The sequence below is a fragment of the Myotis myotis genome, unplaced genomic scaffold (genome assembly GCF_014108235.1).
Source record: "Myotis myotis isolate mMyoMyo1 unplaced genomic scaffold, mMyoMyo1.p scaffold_m19_p_4, whole genome shotgun sequence".
Classification (NCBI taxonomy): domain Eukaryota; kingdom Metazoa; phylum Chordata; class Mammalia; order Chiroptera; family Vespertilionidae; genus Myotis; species Myotis myotis.
In genome coordinates this window covers 45,903,617-45,923,644 of record NW_023416346.1, presented here as the reverse complement: position 1 = coordinate 45,923,644, position 20,028 = coordinate 45,903,617, and the positions used below count along the sequence as shown (strand labels likewise).

The 20,028-nt window shown below is 38.6% G+C and overlaps 1 protein-coding gene across 3 annotated transcripts in view; it reads right to left on the bottom strand.

The window, feature by feature from the left end:
- The window catches only part of IL13RA2 (interleukin 13 receptor subunit alpha 2), a 91,773-nt gene that overhangs the window by 60,980 nt on the left and 10,765 nt on the right, over positions 1-20,028 (bottom strand). The window contains exon 1 of one of the 3 annotated variants that reach the window (XM_036306041.1): positions 5,304-5,491. The exons of the other annotated variants lie outside the window; for them this stretch is intronic. The gene's annotated coding sequence lies outside the window, so the exon portion shown is untranslated. Of the gene's footprint in view, positions 1-5,303; positions 5,492-20,028 lie in introns of those variants that run through there. 3 annotated transcript variants of the gene reach the window in all.

Below are 20,028 nucleotides of genomic sequence, written 5' to 3'. Positions count from 1 at the left end.
TAAGGGCATGGGGTGGGGTGGTAACTGGGTGGAGGGGAGCTATGGGGGGAAAAAAGAGGAACATCTGTAAAAAAAAAAAAAAGAAATATTCCTGGATAACCAAGCTCACATGATCTGGAAGATTGTGCCACTGAGCCCAATAAGATACCTATATCATAAAGTCATCATAACAAATTTGGAAGACATAGCAGATCTACCTAATACACAGACACAAAATGGGGAGACAATTAAATATTCCCCAAATGAAAGAACAAGAGAAATCTCCAGATAATTCAATGAAATGGAAGCAACCAAAATACCAGATGAAAAGTTTAAAACAATGGTTATAAGGATGCTCAAGAACCTTAGGGCAGTGGTCGGCAAACTCATTAGTCAGCAGAGCCAAATATCAACAGTACAACAATTGAAATTTCTTTTGAGAGCCAAATTTTTTAAACTTAAACTATATAGGTAGGTACATTGTTATTAACTTAATTAGGGTACTCTTAAGGATTAGGAAGAGCCACACTCAAGGGCCAAAGAGCCGCATGTGGCTCGCAAGCCCCAGTTTGCTGACCATGGCCTTAGGGGAAGAATGCATAATTTCAGTGACAACTTAAACATAGAGATAACAAGCATTAAAAAGGTCATAGAAACCATAAAAAAGAGCCAGTCAGAAATGAAGAATACTATATCTGAAATGAGGAATACACTAGAAGGAATCAATAGCAGGATAGATGAAGCAGAGGATCTGATCAGCAATATAGATGACAAGATAATAGCAAGTACCCAAGCAGAGCATCAAAAAGAAAAGAATTTTTAAAAATGAGAAAAAGCCCTGGGTGGGTGGCTCAGTTGGTTGGGACATCTTCCTGTACACTAAAAGGTTTGTGGCTTCAATTCCCAGTCAGGGCACATATCAGAGCACATACATGAGGCAACTGATCAATGTTTTCTCTCTCACACCGATGTTTCTCTCTCCTATTTCTCTCTCTCTCTCTCTCTCTCTCTCTCTCTCTCTCTCTCTCTCTCTCTCTCTCTTCCCCTTTCTCTTCCTAAACATATACTTGGGTGAGGATTTTAAAAAAAAACACATGAGGAAATTCTAAGGGACCTTGGGACAACATCAAGTGCAGCAACATGTGCATCAGAGCAGCACCAGGAGAAAAGAGTGAGCAAAGGATAGAGAAGTTGTTTGAAAAAATAATGAGAGATAAGTTCCCTAACCTGGTGAAAGAAAAAGTCACATAAGTTCATGAAGCACAGAGAGTCCCAATCAAGATAAACCCAAAGAGACCCAAACCAAGACACATCATAATTAAAATGGCAAAAGTTAAAGACAAAGAGGCAATTTTAAAAGCAGCAAGAGAAAGTTATTACAAGGGAGCTCCCATAGACTGTTGGCTGATTTCGCAACAGAAACATTTCAGGCCAGGTGAATTGGCATGAAATATTCAAAGTGATGAAAAGCAAGTACCTACAAATAAGACTACTTTGCCTGGCAAAGCTATCATTTAAAATAAAAAGCTAAATAAAGAGATTCCTAGACACAAAGAACATAAATGAATTTATTGCCACCAAACCAGTATTGCAAGAAATATTAAAGTGACTGCTTTAAGGAGAAGGAGAAATCAAGAGAGAGAGGAACAGAGGTATAAACAATAAAATGGCAATAATTAAGAACCTATCAATGATAACCTTAAATATAAATGGATTAAATGCTCCATTCTAAAGACAGGATAGCTGAATAGATAAGAAAACATGACCCATATATATGCTGTCTACAAGAGACCCAACTCAGATTTAAAAATATACACAGACTGAAACTAAAGGGATGGGAAAAAATTACATGCAAATGAAAACAAAAATGATCTGGTGTAGTAATACTTTTATTAAAAAAAATAGACTTTGAAGCAAAGGCCATGTAAAGAGGCAAAGGTCACTACATAATACTAAAGGGATCAATCCAAAAAGAGTATATAACTCTTACAAACATATATGCACTCAACATAGGAGCACCTAAATATGTAAAGAAAATCCTGGTGGACATTAAGGCAGAGATCGGCAACAATACAGTCATACTAGGGGATTTTAACATCCCACTGACATCAATGGATAGATCTTCCAGACACAAAATCAACAAGACAATAGCAACCTAAACAACACACTGAATCAGATGTATTTAATTGATATTTATAGAACATTTCAATCCAAATCAGCAAAATATACATTCTTCTCAAGTGCACATGGAACATTCTCAAAGATAGACCACATGTTAGGACACAAAATAAGTCTTAATACACTTAAGAAATTAAAATCATATCAAGCATCTTGGTATGATTTTTAGTATGAAACTAGATATAATTTACAATAAAGAAACTGAAAAACATTCAAACACATGAAGATTGAATAATGTTATTAACGAATGAATGGGTTAGCAATGAGATCAAGGAATAAATCAAAATTTACCTGGAATCAAATGAAAATGAACACATAACAACCTAAAACCTATGGGACACAATGACAATAGTCCTGAGCAGGAAGTTCATAGCATTACACGCATACCTCAAGAAGTAAGAAAAACCTCAAGTAAACAATCTAACCCTACACTTAAAAAAACTAGGTAAAGGACAATAAACAAAACCCAGAGTAAGAAGAAGGAAGGAAATAATAAGATTAGAGCACAAATAAGTGACATAGAGACTAAAAAAACATTACAAAAGATCAGTGATACCAAGAGCTGGTTCTTTGAAAAGATAAACAAGACTCATGAAGTTTAACCATACTCACAAAAAAAAGAGAGAGAACCTAAATAAATAAAATCAGAAATGAAAGAGCAGAAGTAACAATTGACACCACAGAAACACAAAGGATTGTAAGAAAATACAATGAACAATTACATGCTAACAAATTGAACAACCTGGGTGAAATGGATAAATTCCTAGAAAAATACAATCTTCCAAAACTGAATCAAGAAGAATCAGAAAATTTGAATAGACCAATTGCAACTAATGAAATTGAAAAAATAATGAAAAAACTCCCAACAAAAAAAATATCTTGGACCAGATGGCTTCACAGGCAAATTTTGCCAAACATTCGAAGAACTAATATCTATCTTTCTCAAACTATTCCAAAACATTCTGGAAAAGGGAAGACTTATAAGCTCTATTTACAAAGCCAGCATTATTGTAATTCCAAAACCAGACAAAGAAAGAAAATCATAGGCCAATATCCCTGATGAATAAAGATGCTGAAATCCTCAAAACAATTTTGGAAAACCAAATCCAGCAATACATTAAAAAGATCATACATCATGATTAAGTGGGACTTATTCCGGTGATATAAAGTTGGTACATTATTTGCAAATCAATAAATGTGATGTATCACATATATTTAAAAAAAAACAGGAAATCTTATCTTTTGCTGGAGCATGAATGGACTTGGAGTTTATTAGGTTGAGAGAAAGACAAATGCCATATGATCTCACTTATATGTGGAATCTAATGAACAAAATAAACTGACAAACAAAATAGAAATAGAGGCATGGAATATTGGAACAGACTGACAGCTGTCAAAAGGGAGAGTCATTAGGAGGCTGGATGAAAGAAAGTGAAGGGTTTGAGCAAAAAAAAAATATATATATATATATATATATATATACAGACATAGACACAGACAAAGGTGTGGTGATAGCCAGAGGGAAACGGGGGTGGGAGGTAGGTGGAGGTGGGCAAAGGAGTGAGGAAAAATGGGGGCAGAAAGAAACTTTGCTTGGGGCAATGGGCGCATGACACAGTGTGCAGGTGATGTTCTACTGAGTTACACACTTGAAACCTGTATGGTTTCTTGAACCAATGTCACCCCAATAAATTTAATAAAAAATTAAGGCAATAATTCTTGGGGTTCAGGTAATAATTAAATAAGATCATACATATAAAATGTCTGCAATATAGTAGCATATAACTCAAGTGTTATTAGTTGCCTTCCACTTCTCCCATGCCCAGAAGCCACCTCTTTCAAATTTTACCAAACATTTGAAGTAGAACTAATACCTTCTATAAATTCCTTGAAGACACTCTGAAAAATACATCAAAAGGAACAAGCAACCCACCCTACCCCCAACTCATCCAAGCTGTAGCAAAACATGAGTGATATTTCTCTCATTGTCAAAAAATACCTTGAAAGCAGGTTTGCATTTACAGGTAAGATCTTTGCATTAAAACAAAAAATGAAAAGAATCTAACAGTTGTTCCACCTCTTTTTGTTTAATCCTGCTGTTTGAATTACTGTTTCTAACTTTTCTATTGCCTTTCATGACATTAGGCAGAGTCAGGACATCTGATTTCTTTTACAAACTAATAAATTACAAGGGAGAGGGAATGGGATGTCCCTCCCAAGTTCACAGGGTTATATGGGGGAGAGCTGGGACTGAAAACCAGATCTCTTTGTCCTTTAGGTTATTATTCTGTAACAACAACAAATCCATGCACTTAAGTCTTGAACTCTCTAAAACATTCTATATTTTGATAAGATTTATAAAATAAAAAAACTACTGAAAAATCCCCTATATTCATGTCCTTGTTTCATAAACCCTTTTACATATTAAAAATTAAAACTAATCTGGAAGCATCTGAAGTGAGTGCAATGTATAAAAGTGATGTGTTTTTAAGTGTTAACTGTATACTTTCAGAGGAAAACAAGCAACAAATGTAGAAGATTCTAGTTCATTTCACAGTGACAATTACAATTTTTATTTTCATAAACTTAGTATATATGTAAAAACACTATACAAATAAACACTACATATAGAGGATATGTGGGTTCTATAAAGTCAATCAAAATATCATATAAAGATAAATTAAATCATTCATTTTAGAGGAGTTCTATGGTTATTTCTGAACTTAAGAAAGAAAAGTTACTGCAAAGTAGAGGTTTTCAGTTGTAGAAATAAATCAAATAGAATATAATCTCAGAAAACCTCTTAACTCTAAAATGCAACTATCCTTATATTTCCAAGGGACCAGGTTTGCTTATGAGGTATGATGATTTTTATAGAAAACAGAGGTTAGTAAGGAAACAGCAATAAGAATTACAAGCAATTGTGTTATTTATGCTGATTATTCAGTACCTATGAATTAGGTTCATGCAAAATAATGCAGCATTTCCCCAAATTAATATTATATCAAGTCAAACAAACAATTTTTGCTACAAAAATATTTATGGGTCTCTTTTTAAGCAGTGAAGAAGGTGAAACAAATCAATATTCAAAACAAGTTACCTCTCACTTCCACATTCCCTCCCCCAAATTTAAGTTCCAGACTTACTGTAAGTGAATAATGTATCCAGTTACCATCAAATCTTCTGTAATATCAATGAAATATGTCACAATGAACAGCTTCTTAGCTTAATGAATTTTAAATGACCTTAGAACTGAAGTCTTTATGTAGGAGGAGCTCTGCTTTTTCCACCAAAATTTACCAACTGTCATGAGAAAATGTGCAGGTCAGCATCAGAGACTACATTTGTCAAAAGATTCAGAGGAAATCACAAAGTTCATCTGAGTGATTTTCTTTTAATTGGTTCCCTACTGGCACTTCAGAATGCCAATATTATTTTAGTATGTGACTCACCACATTGGGAATTAGAAGATAATCCAAAGGTAAGTATCTCATTGCCTGTTCTATGTTGTTCCCTCAGAGTGCACTCTCCAAAATTACTCCACTGTTTTTTCAAATATCTTTAAGTATGAAGAGTCATAAATGAACAAGGAACCTGAAACCTGGATTCTACTCGAGGCTCTTCCTCCCACAATCAGCTTAGGTGACCTTGGGGAATTTCCTTAACATCCTTGGACTTCAGTTTCAATAAAAAACATTCAACAAAACCTCAGAAGTCAACTAGTCCAACCTTCAAATTGCCTCCTCTTTTGCCCTAAGGTATCTCTAATTTCTAAAAATCCTTCAGGTTGTGATTAAAATTCGGTGTCATGTACCTTTTTTCCCATTGAAGGTTTATCAAATATTTCTTTATATAACCAAACAAGGTTTTCTTTCAGCCCAGATAAAATTAAACAAACAAACTCAGGCCACCACCAAAGTGTCCTTTGTCCTTCAAGCCCCCACTGAGTTTTTAATCCACCCCTGATTGAACCTCCATGCCCAGAAACTATGAAGAGACATAAGAAACCAGAATACATTTTTAATTTTTTTATTAAGGTATTACATATGTGTCCTTGTCCCACCATAACCCCCCCCCCGACCTCCCCAACTCATGTCCTCACCCCCCTGTTGTCTGTGTCCATTGGTTAGGCTTATATGCTTGCATACAAATCCTTTGGTTGATCTGTCCCCCTTACCTCCACCCTCCCCCTACCTTCCCTCTGGGGTTTGACAGTCTGATCGAGGAAGAAGCCAGAATACTTTGCTGCTTTTTTAAAGTAGCTGAAATGATGTTAGTGATTTATTCCAAAATAGGAAGGAATTGAGATGGGATCCAGTTCACATACCACCTAATATTCCAATGGATAAAAGCCTCTTCCTTGTAATAATTTCCCTCAGATACCAAGGATATATTTTACACTAAATATGTGAATAAACAACAAAACAAAAAGCAAGCAGACTGAATAAAGAGGGGATCATATACAGTCCATTACTAACTTTATGTTTACCTTAAGAGGTTTTTTTCTTTTTTATTCATTTGTATACTTAATGTTTTACCCTAAATTGAAGTTGAAGGTGGGAAGAAACTGAGAATTGTTTGGGGAGTTTAGTATCTGCTTTTCATATGTCAGCTAGTTTGGCTCTTTCACAATTGTTTTTGGCAGAATTATTTATCAGGCCTACGTGAGGTATTTTATAATGAGAATTTGCTCACATGATGGTGGGGAGTGGGGGGAGGAGACCTAAATTTAAAATCCCTTTCCTGTGATTGCAATTCCAATGAGCTCATTTATCTTCTATCTAAAATTTTAAAAAACTTTGCAGGAAGTTTTCTTCAAACGTCTGTTTCCACCAAGTCTTCTGACTCTTGCAAATAATTCACCATACCATACTTTATGGTATAATAGAAAAGTATGATTCAAAGAAATAGAACCATAATATCTTGGAATGATGAAATGCATTTATTTGTCGACATGCAAAACCTGTTAAACATAGTTAATAAGATGTAGTTGGAAACAATGCACCATGCCTCAGATGTTAAAATTGATTAGGTATGAACTTCCACCCTGATTTGATAGCTTGCTCGGTGAAAGCATAAGGCTATGCTTTACTTCTTGGTGTAAAGAGCAAGACACTAAAAAGCCAACTCATTTTAATATTCTAAAAGCCCCATTTGGTGGCTTTCTGGTGACATCAATAGAAGCTGCCAATGATACTTGTGTGCTTGTACCTTAGCACTCTCATTACTCTGCCCCAGATACAAGGCATGTTGTAACTCCTAAGAATAAGAGAATTTGAGAGTAAACCTGTTTGGTGCAGAGAAAGGAGGCTGGATAAGACTAGTTGGAAGAGCCCCTCCCTAGCTGGAAGCAGGTCTACACCAAAAGGAAGCAGGTCTACACCCACATAAGAAGCAGACCAGGGTTTCTGTCACCCAAGAGGTATGGAATCAAGAGGTATAGCAAAGCCCCAGGTTGGGAAAGTTCTTCAGGATAGTTGGGATTAAGTCATTCTTCTGAAAGAACTGGGGAAAATAATACAAACGATTCTGCCAACTGCCTACCAGAAACTAGGCAAAAAGATTTAGGCCAGCGCCCCAATTTCAATAGAGACTCAGGGGAAGAACTGAGGTTCCAGATCAGAGCCAAAGTCCAATTAAACAACCAAAAGCAGATGGCAGAGTAGGAGATAAATCTACAGCCTGATGCTTGTAAAGTCTCCCGGGGACCCAAATCAATTCCAGAGGCTAAGCATGCACACTAGGCTAGTGCTAGACCTTTTACCTATTAAAAGACAATGGTTCTCAATGGGCCATGAACTGAGACTATTTATATTTAGGCTGAAACCATGAAGTGAATCTGGGATGGGCCCAGGGTAGACAAGTACTATCCTTGGCCTCTTTAGCAGGAACACGCGTATATTATTTTATTTTATCCATTACCCCCCCCCCCCCCAAGGATAGCTAAGGAGATACTATTTCAGTTTTACAAATGAATATGAATCAGGTTGCAATAGGTTGAGTCACTTTCTAAAAGTCCAAAATTCAGGAGTAATAAAATCTAGGTGGACCTGACACCTAGCTCGGTGCTTTTCCTGCAGAATCACGCCACTGGTGGGATACTTTTAGATACCTCACTAGCTAAAACAGTTGGCTAGCAGGGATCATATTTCTTTCATTGTGTAAAGATCTGTAACTTCCATTCTGTTCACCATCAAAACAGGAAATGGGTATTCCTGAACTTCTGTTCAAATAAGGCAATCAGCAAAGGCAGTATTTAATTTCCCAAAGTGTTATTTCCTTTTTAAGGTTAAGAGACATTAAATAAAGAAAAACAATAAAAATACAAAAAATAACCAGTGGCTACATAGTTTGTGTGTATACACACATGCACACTATTCTTACCAAAATTCTTTGGATTTAACAACAGTTTTTAAATATCCAGGCATATGCCAAACTTCTAAAGTTCTGAGTTTTTTTAAAAAAATCATAGCACCCCCAGAAAACTAATTTGAAAAATTATTTAGTAGAGCTGGCTATTATACAGAAAAGCAGTGTCCTATGAAGAACACACTGTGAGACAGATTTTGACATCTCAACTTGCCTGCTTTCCCTGAAATCCAGTGTGTTTTTTTTAATTTGGAAACAAACTAATTTATGAACTCTGAATTCCCCTCCAGACAAGCACAGATTCAACAGCAGGACACGAGCTGAGCTTCTCAGGAAACCCACATGAGCTGGGAAATACATGATCCAGTGCCCAGATTAGCACCAAACAGTCTTAAAAACACTCACAGACTGCAGAAGTCAGCAGTGCTAGACTCTAGTGTTTATTCACTCACATTCATTCAATGGTTTACAAAGCAACAATGCGCCAAGCACTGTGCTAGATGCTAGGGGTACAAAGGTGAGTTAGATACAATCTCATACAGCTTACCTTCTAGTTTGAGGGATAGAAACTACAAATACTGAATAACTATACTCCTGCTCCTGACCATATCACGTTGTGGCATAATAAAAAATATATATTTGGGCCCTGGCTGGTGTGAGTCAGTTGTCTGGAGTGTCATTCTGTACACCGAAAGGTTGCAGGTTTGATTCATGATTAGAGCACACACCTAGGTTGTGGGTTCGATCCATGGCTTGTACAGAAGGCAAGCAATCAATGTTTCTCTCTCACGCTCTCTCCCTCTCTTCCTCTCTCTCTAAAACCAATAAAAATATATTTAAAAAACAAATGAACACACAACATATCCTCAGATGTACGTTAAATATATGTAGTTGGTCTTTGTCCCCAGTTCCTGGCACAGAGATCCTAAAAACCTTGGAATTTTCTGAGTGATGGGAGTGTCTTTTGTTATTCCTAATGAGTCCCTTTCAGCCATACCTAAGTTTATGCTAATAAAGTGACTACTGGTGAGCCATTAGGGAGCTTCAAAAAGAGGGCTGATGGCCAGAGAAACCAACTAAGTGATTACTAATCACTCAGGCAGTGGTTCTCAACCTTCCTAATGCCACGACCCTTTAATACAGTTCCTCATGTTGTGGTGATACCCAACCATAAAATTTTCGTTGTTACTTCATAACTGTAATTTTGCTACTGTTATGAATCGTAATGTAAATATCTGATATGCAGGATGTATTTTCATTGTTTGCGACCCACAGGTTGAGAAGCGCTGGATTAGAGGGTTGGAACTTTCAGTCCCACCCCCTGACCTTCAGGGAGGGGAGAGGGGCTGGAAATTGAATTCAATTACCAATGGCCAATGATTTAATCAGTTGTGCCCATGTAATGAGACTTCCATACAAACTCCTAAACTTGTGCAAATTGCTTCCACATTGGTGAACATATCAAAGTACTTGGAAGGTAACATACCTGGAGATTGAATGGACGCTCCCCGGGCTGTGGTACACCACTCTCATCCCCAATACCTTGCCCTGTACTGTACATCTCTTCCATTTGGTTGTTTCTGAGTTGTATCCTTCATAGTAAACCACTAAAGTGTTTATCTGAGTTCCTTGAGGTGTTCTAGCAAATTATCAAACCTGTAAGGGGTCATAGAAACTCCTGAATTTCTACTGGCATCTGAAATGGGTATAGTCTGTGAGACTCAGCCCTCAACCTGTGGGGTCTTTGCTAACTAACTACAGATACTAAGTGTCAGAATTGAATTGAATGATAGGCTACCCCGTAGGCATCAGAGAATCTGGGACCACATAATTGGTTGATGTCAGAAAACACCTCAGACAAGTCAACCTTCTTTATTACTACGTCTTTATGAGCCCACTTCTTTGGAAAGGCTAAGGTCTTTCAGGAAGCTTATCAAAAAAAGTTGGGGTGAGTGGGTGGGTGGGAAGGTATTAACCAAAGAAATTATATGCATAAACCATGGACACAGACAATAGTATGGTGAAGGCCTGAGGTGGGGGGGCGGTGGTCTGGGCTAGAAGGGATAAATGGGGGGGAACAAGGAGGTATCTGTAATATTTTCAATATTAAAGATAAATATTTTAAAAAGTCATTTGATAGCCTTAGCTGGTTTGGCTCAGTGGATAGAGCATCAGCCTGTGGACTGAAGCGTCCCAGGTTTGATTCCGGTCAAAGGGACAAGCCCAGGTTGTGGGCTCGATCCCCAGTGGGGTGCGTGCAGGAGGCAGATGATCAATGATTCTCTCTCATCATTGATGTTTCTATCTCCCTCTCCCTCTCCCTTCCTCTCTGAAATCAATAAAAAAACAATAAAAATATATTTTAAAATAAATAAATAGTCACCTGATAAACTAAGACAGATACTGGTCATTGTTTGTCAGTATCCATTCTCCTACCCTTCCTTTTAGCCATAGAAATTCATGAGTTTTAGGTGTGTTCATGGCCTCCCAGCCAGGCTTCATTTTTCAGATTCCTTTGCAGTTTGGTATGAAGATATGAATAAATGTAGACATTGTAGATATGCAAGCAGCAGTGATGCATACAACCTTTGGATCGTGTTTTAACAGGAAAATCTCTTATCCTCTTCTTTCTCTCCCCTCATTCAACCAGCACAGACATGATAGTGGGAGCCATAATTGACCACAAAGGCAAAGTCAACATACTAAGAGATGACAAAACAATAAGGTAGAATGATCCTGGGCCTTGGAAGACTTTCTGTATCAATGCTACCTGGCCACCTTTGGTCTACTGCTTGAGCCATAATATTTTGAGGTTGCTTGATTATAACAATTTACCTTGTACCTTAAATAATATAGACATAAATTTTCATTAAAGAGCAATTCATATTAATGTGTTAATCTTTCCAAAGACATTTGCACATGGATTCCAAAAACCTATATATATATAAAAGGCTAATATGCAAAATGTCCTCAAGGGAGTTCGACCAGGAGACCAGGAGTTCTATTGCTCACTATGACGTGTGCTGACCACCAGGGGGCAACACAGAATGAAGAAAGGCCCCAGCTGGCAGCCAGCAGCCAGGGAAGGGAGGCCCCAGCCAGCAGCCAGAAGGCCCTGATCGCCTCTGATCGCCTGCCAGGCTTAGGGACCCTACCCATGCACGAGTTTTGTGCACCAGGTCTCTAGTAATTGTACAAAGTTCACACTAAAAATATGCTAATGGTGTTTCAGGCCAGAGGTTTTTGTTTTCACCTGCCTTAAATTTCAGTATACGAGCAATTGGCTACTCTGTCATTCCTTTAAGTTTAGCCCTAACTCTAAGCTCTCACATGTCTGTTTCTCCAATTAGCACAGTAGTCTCTCCTCCACCTTATCCAAGGGGTATACATTCCAAGACTCCCAGTGGATGCTTGCAAACTCGAAGTGTCAAACCCTATATATGCCATGATTTTCCTATACATACATGCTATGATATAGTTTAATTTATAAATTAGGCACCGTAAGAGATTGACAACAATAACCAATAATAAAATAGAGCAATTATAACAATATTCTATAGCAAAAGTTATGTGAATGTGGTCTCTCTCTCTCTTTCTCTCTCTCTCCACTAGCTTTTTTTATTGTTCAGTCCAAAACTATTCCTAAATCTGCATAACCATCCCTCACTTGTAGTAAATGGTTTGGTGTCACTTGTTTCAGGCGATCCCTTGCAGAAGTCTCAATGCTTTCTGGTGCAACATGTTGCCATCATCAAAAATCATTTTTATTTTTATTGTTAAAGCATTACAGATGTCTGCTTTGTTTTTTCCCACCATTGAGCCCCTCCTCCCCACTCCAACCCACCCAAATCTTTGTCACACTATTGTCTGTGTCCATGGGCTATACATGTATGTATGTAAGTTCCCCAGTTAATCTCACCCCCCCAGCCCCCAACCCCACCTACCCTCTGAAATTCATCAGTCTGTTCATGGTTCTATGTCTCTGGATCTATTTTGTTCATTAGATTCTACATATGAGTGAGATCATGTGATACTTATCTTTCTCTGACTGTCTTATTTCATTTAGCATTATAATCTCTAGGTCCATCCATGCTGTTGGAAATGGTAAGGGTTCCTTCTTTTTTACAGCTGCATAATATTCCATTGCATATAAATGTACCACAATTTCTTTATCTACTCATCTGCAGATGGGTACTTGGGCTGTTTCCAGATCTTAGTTATTATAAATTGGGCTGCTATAAACATAGGGGTGCATATATTTCTTTTGATTGGTGTTTCTTATTTCTTAGGATATATTCCTAGAAGTGGGAACACTAGGTCAAATGGGAGTTCCATTTCTAATTTTTTGAGGAAACTCCATACTGTCTTCCATAGTGGCTGCACCAGTCTGCATTCCCCCAGGAGGGTACGAGGGTTCCTTTTTGTCTACATCCTCGCCAGCACTTGTCGTTTGCTGATTTGTTGACGGTAGCCATTCTGACAGTTATTAGGTGATACCTCACTGTAATTTTCATTTGCATCTCTCTGATGATCAGTGACTCTGAGTATTTTTTTCATGTCTCTTGGCCATCTCTATGTCCACTTTGAAGAGGTGTCTATTTAGGTTCCTTGCCCATTTTTTAATTGGATTGTTTGTCTTCCTTTTGTTAAGTTGTATGAGTTCCTTATATGTTTTGGAAATTAACCCCTTTTGGATGTATTATTGGCAAATATGTTCTCCCATAGAGTGGGCTCTCTTTTTGCTTTGTTGATGTTTTCTTTTTCTGTGAAAAAGCTTTTTATTTTGATCTTGTCTCATTTATTTTCTCCTTAGTTTTCTTTGCCCTAGGAGATGTATTGTTAAACATACATAAAGATGTATTACTACAAGAGATGTCTGAGATTTTTCTGTATATGGTTACTTTTTTTTAAATATATTTTATTGATTTTTCACAGAAAGGAAGGGCGAGAGATAGAGAGTTAGAAACATCGATGAGAGAGAAACATCGATCAGCTGCCTCCTGCACATTTCCCACTGGGAATGTGCCCACAATCCAGGCACATGCCCTTGACCAGAATCGAACCTGGGACCTTTCAGTCCTCAGGCCGACGCTCTATCCACTGAGCCAAACCGGTTTCGGCATGTATATGGTTACTTTTAAGATTTTTATGGTTTCATGACTTACATTTAGGTCTTTTATCAATTTTGAGTTTATTCTTCTGTATGGTATCAGTTGGTAGTCTAGTATCATTTTTTTTGCATGTATCTGTCCAATTTCCCCAACACCATTTATTGAAGAGACTGTCTTGACTCCATTGTATGCTCTTGCCTCCTTTGTCAAATATTAATTGAGCATAATGGCTTTGGTCAATTTCTGGGGTTTCTGTTGCGTTCCATTGATCTATATACCTGTTCTTGTGCCAGTACCAGGCTGTTTTGAGTGCAGTGGTTTTGTAGTATAACTTGATATCTGGTATTTTGATTCCTCCAACTTTGTTCCTCTTTCTCAAGATTGCTGAAGCTATTTGGGGTCTTTTTTCTATTCCATACAAATTTTTGCAGTGTTTGATCTAGATCTGTGAAATATGCCATTGGTATTTTAATAGGGATTGCATTGAATCTGTAGATTATTTTGGGTAGTATGGACATTTTAATGATGTTGATTCTACCAATTCATGAACACGGTATTTTCTTCCACTTGTTTATATCTTCCTCTATCTCTTTTTTCAACATCTTGTAGGGTGTTTTTTTTTTTTTTTTTGAGGACATGTCTTTTATCTCCTCGATTAAGTTTATTCCTAAGTATCTTAAATTTTTTGTTGCAGTGGTAAATGGGATTGATTTTTTTTAGTTTCTCTTTCTGAGAGTTCATTATTGGTGTATAAAAATGCCATCAATTTATGGATGTTAATTTTGTATCTTGCTACATTGCTAACTTCATTTATTAAATCTAGCAGTTTCTTGGTGGAGTCTTTAGGGTTTTCCATGTACAATATCATGTCATCTGCGAATAATGGTTGTTTTATTTCCTTCTTTCCAGTTTGGATGCCTTTTATTTTTTCTTCTTGTATGATCACTGAGGCTAGTATTTCCAATACCATATTGAATAATAGTGGTGAAAGCAGACATCCCTGTCTTGTTTCTGTTCTTAGGGAAAATGGTTTTAGTTTTTGTCCATTGAGTATGATTTTGGCTGTGGTTTGTCATATATGGCTTTGATTATGTTGAGGTATGATCCCTCTATTCCAACTTTGCTGAGAGTCTTTATCAAAAAGGGATGTTGGATTTTGTCAAATGCTTTTTCTGTGCCAATTGATATGATCATGTGATTTTTTTGTCTTCCGATTTGTTTATGTGCTGTATCATATTTATTGATTTGCCAATACTGTACCAGCCTTGTATCCCAGTACTAAATCCCACTTGGTCATAGTGTATGATCTTTTTAATATATTGCTGGATCCAATTTGCTAATATTTTGTTGAGGATTTAAGTATCTATGTTCATCAGGGATGTTGGCCTGCAATGCTCTTTCTTTGCAGTGTCTTTATCTGGTTTTGCAATTAGGCTAATGCTAGCCCAATAAAAAGAGCTTGGAAGTGTTCCTTCCTCTTGGATTTTTTAGAATAGTTTGAGGAGGATAGTTGTTAGTTCTTTTTAGAATGTTTGGTAAAACTCCCCTGTGAAGCCATCTGGACCAGGGCTTTTGTTTGCTGAGAGTTTTTTATTATTGCTTCAATTACATCAGTAGTTATGTGCCTTTTCAAGTTTTCTGATTCTTCCTGATTCAATTTTGGAAGATTGTATTTTTCTAAGAATATTTCCAGTTCTTTCAAGTTGTCCAGCTTTTTGGAATATAGTTGTTCATAATATTTTGTTTGATCCTTTGTATTTCTGTGGAGTCACTTGTTAATCATCTCTTTCATTTCTGATTTTGTTTATTTCGATCTTATCTCTTTGTTTCTTGATGGTCTGGCTAAAGGTTTATCAATTTTGTTTATCTTTTCAAAGAACCATCTCTTGGTTTTGTTGCTCTTTTGTATTGTTTTATTAGTCTCTATGTCATTTATTTCCACTCTGATCTTTATTTCCTTCCACTTACTCTGTGCTTTTCTTGTTGCTCTCTTTCTAATTCTTTAACTTGTAGGGTTAGATAATTTATTACCAGTTTTTCTTGTTTTTTTGAGGTAGGCCTGTAGAGCTATGAACTTCCCTCTCAGGACTGCTTTAGCTGTGTCCCATAGATTTTGGATTGTTGTGTGTTCATTTTAATTTGTTTCCAGGAAGTTTTTTTTATTTCTTTCTTGAGCTCTTTGGTAACCCATTTATTATTTAATAACATGCTAGTTAGCTTCCATGTGTTTGAATGTTTCTGAGTGTTTTTATTATAGTTGGTTTTAACTTCATGCCATTGTGATCTGAGAAGGTGCTTGATATGATTTCGATCTTCTTGAATTTGTAGAGTTAGTTTGTGTTCTAACATATGGTCTATCTTTGAAAATGTCCATGTACTTGGGAAGGATGTGTATTCTGTAGCTTTGGAGTGAAATATTCCATAAATGTCAATTAACTCCATCTGATCTAGTATGTCATTTAGGATTGCTGCTTCCTTGTTGATTTTTTTATCTAGATCTATCCAGTGATGTTAATGGGGGTGTTTAAATTCCGTACTAAATTGTATTGCTGTCCATCTTTTTTTTTTAAATCCTCCAGAAATATTTTTTTTATATATTTGGGTATTCCTGTATCGGATGCATATATGTTTACCAGAGTTATATCCTCTTGTTGTATCAATTCCTTTTATTAGGAAGTGGCCTTCCTTTAGAAGTCTGTTTTGTCAGATATGAGTATTGCTACCCCAGCTTTTCATCAGAAAACATAATTCATGTCTTCCACCCACAAATATAATGCCTTTTCTATCTTAACTGAGCACTTACCAGGCACTGTAGCCTTAACTTTTGCAGCTTGAGGTAGGACAGCAAAAGGAGCACAAATTTCTTTTTTCTTCTTTGCAATTTCATGGATACAAGGTTCATTCTTGTCATATCTCTTAGCAACCTTGGCATACAGATTTGTTTTCTTTCCAACAGCTTTCACCTTTTCAATTAAAGTAAATATTTTATGGCTTCTTTTTGGCATCTCAGAATTGCTGCACCACTAGTCTTGCACTTTGGGGCCATCATTAAGTAAAATGAGAATTACTTGAACACAAACACTGTGATACCATGATAGCTGATCTGATAACAAAGATGAATACTGACTTAAGAACAGGTAGTTCATACCGTATGGTATGCTGGACAAAGAGATGATTCACTCCTCGTGCAGGACAACACATGCTTTCATCAAACAACTCAAAAGGACATGAAATTTGAAACTTATGAATTATTTATTTCTGGAACCTTTTATTTAATACTAGAGGCCTGGTGCACAAAAATTTGTGCACTCGGGGAGGAGGGTTCCCTCAGCCAGGCCTGTGCCCTCTCGCAGACTGGGACCACTCCGGTGATAACAACCTGCTGGCTTAGGCCTGCTCTCGGGTGGCAGAGGGCAGGCCCAATCCCTAGGTGCAGCCTCTGGTTGGGCTCAGAGCAGGGCCGATTGGGGAGTTGGGGCGCCGCCCCCTATCATGCACAGAACAGGGCAGATTGGGAGGTTGTGATGCCACCCTCAGTCATGCTCAGGGTAGGGCCGATTGGGGGGTTGGGGCACTGCCCCCTGTCACGCTCAAGGCAGGATCGATGGGGATGTTGTGGCGCCACCCCTGTCACGCACAGAGCAGAGCCCATCAGGGGGTTTGGGGCTCTGTACCCTGTCACTCACAGAACAGGGCCCATCAGGGGGTTGGGGAGCTCCCCCCTGTCACTCACAGAGCAGGGCAGATCAGGGGGTTGGGGCACCGCCACTGTCACACTCAGGGCAGGGCTGATGGGGAGGTTATGGCTCTACCCCGTCACACACAGAGCAGGGCCAATCATGGGGTTGGGGCACTGCCCCTTGTCACACACAGAGCAGGGCGGATAGGGAGGTTGTGTCCCCGCCCCCTGTCACACACAGAGCCGCAGGGCGATCAGGGGGTTTGGGCGCTGGCCCCTGTCACGCTGATCCCAGTTCCGGGAGGCCTCGTGGCTCCGCTGATCCCGGTGCTGAAAGGCATATTACCCTTTTACTATATAGGATAAAGGCCTGGTGCATGGGTTGGGCTGGCTGGTTTGCCCTGAAGGGTGTCCTGGATCAGGGTGGGGGTCCCCACTGGGGTGCCTGGCCAGCCTGGGTGAGGGTTTGATGGCTGTTTGCAGCTGGTCACACACCCTTCAGGGTGGGGGTCCCCACTGGGGTGCCTGGCCAGTCTGGGTGAGGGGCTGAGGGCTGTTTTCAGGCTGGGACTGAAGCTCCCAACTGCTCCTTTTTTTCTTTTTTTTTTTTTTATTCTGGGCCAGCTTTAGCTTTGAGGCTTGGCTCCAGCTCTTAGGCCTCTGCTGCTGAAAGCAGGTTTCTGGCCTTTGTTTACCTTCTGTATATGAAACAATGTTGCGATCCTGCTGGCTGAAGCCCGACAGACTAAAGCAGGTTTCTGGGGTTTTGTTTAGCTTCTATATTTGTAACATAGTTGCTTAGAGTTGCAGCTCAGAGGCCTGCAGTGGCAGGCGGGGAACGTTGGAGTCCTACGTCACTGAAGCAAGCAAGCCTCATGTTAGCTTCCAGCTGCCTGGCTGCTGGCCACCATCTTGGCTGGCAGTTAATTTGCATATCTCGCTGATTAGCCAATGGGAAGGGTAGCGGTTGTACACTAATTACCATGTTTCTCTTTTATTAGATAGGATTTTCATACTGCAGTTGACCACAGATAACTGAAGCTGAGGGAAGCAAAACCACAGGTAAGAAACTGTTGTCTGTGTTCTTAAGAACAAAAAGTGTGCCTTACTTTTCTCTATAAATCCAATTCCTAGAGTACAGCAGATGTTAAATAAATATGTATTGAATGCTCCTAATGAAGGTAACCAAAACAGCCACACTTCCTCGAGTGTTTTTTTTAAACTCTTTCACATATACATTTTATTCTACTACAAATTACTAAATGCAAAAATAATGATGAAAAAAATAGGCTGATATTCTTTATTTAAGGTGCTTACCAGGCAGTATCTAATCTAATAAAAGAGAAACATGCAAATTGACAGCACCTCCGCTATGCCCCAAGCCACGCCCACCAGCCAATCAGAGCGACTATATGCAAATTAACCCAAACAAGATGGCGGCCAGCAGCCATGGAGCTGGAGCAAGCAGGAGGCTTGGTTGCCCTAGTGATGGAGGAAGCCAAGCTTCCCGCCTGCCCTGGCCAGCTGTGGCCTCAGCTCAAGGCAACAATGTTTCAATTATAGAAGATAAATAAATCCCAGATACTTGCTTCCAGCCAGCCTCCACTGCGAGCTTGGGTGGCTGGAGGCCATGGCCAGCCTGCAAACAGCCATCAGCTCCTCACCCAGGATGGCCACACCCTCATGGGGTGAGGGTCCCCACTGGGGGGCTTGGCCAGCCTGCAAACAGCCATCAGCCCCTCACCCAGGCTGGTCAGGCACCCCAGGGGGACCCCCATCCTGAAGGGGCTGTGGCCAGCCTGCAAACAGCCATCAGCCCCTCACCCAGGCTAGCAAGGCAGGTGGTCATCCCTCAAGGGGTCCCAGACTGCGAGAGGGCACAGGCCAGGCTGAGGGACCCCTCCCGAGTACACAAATTTTTGTGCACTGGGCCTCTAGTGTTTAATAATTAACCATGTTCTTTATTCCTCACTGTGACCCCATGATATAGACTCTATTATTGACATTCCCATTTTACAAAAAAGATAACTGATGCTCAGAGAAGTTAAAAAATTTTCCATAGCCTCACATTTAGGGAAAAGGTTGAAATCAGAATTTGAACTAAGAGTTGCTTAACATCAAAAGATACTTTCTTAGCTGCAATGTAGTCTGCCACATTATCTTCTAAAAATGGTCTGGCAGTGTGTCAGGTGGCAAGGGGAAAAATCAGCCTATATCTCAGAATGTTATAGATAATTAAGCCAATCCAAATTACATGTTGTGAGTTGCCAAATCAATGTAAATTATATCATGCTTCTAAGAAAAGTTTGATAGCTTCCTAATCAATAAATACCTTCACCTTGAAAAATCTGTATATTGGGAAATTTGTTAATCTTGTCTGAATCTTGGCACAGTTACCTAAAAACTGAAGAAAACTGCTCTGGAATGCACAATTGCAGTATAAATGCAAAATCATAAGAGGCACTGCTATTTTGTATAACTGGTTCAGAGGACAATGGAAGAAAACAGCACAGACATGAAATAGACTTCACAAGATTTTGAATGTAGCATATTATCTATTGTCAAGCATTTATTAATCAATAAATTTCTAAATTTGTTATTGTTTAAGAAAATTCAAACATACATAAGATTTCCCTAAATGAAATTACATGTACCCATTATCTAGATTCAACAGTTATCAAGATAAATATTAATATTTATTAATCATAGTAT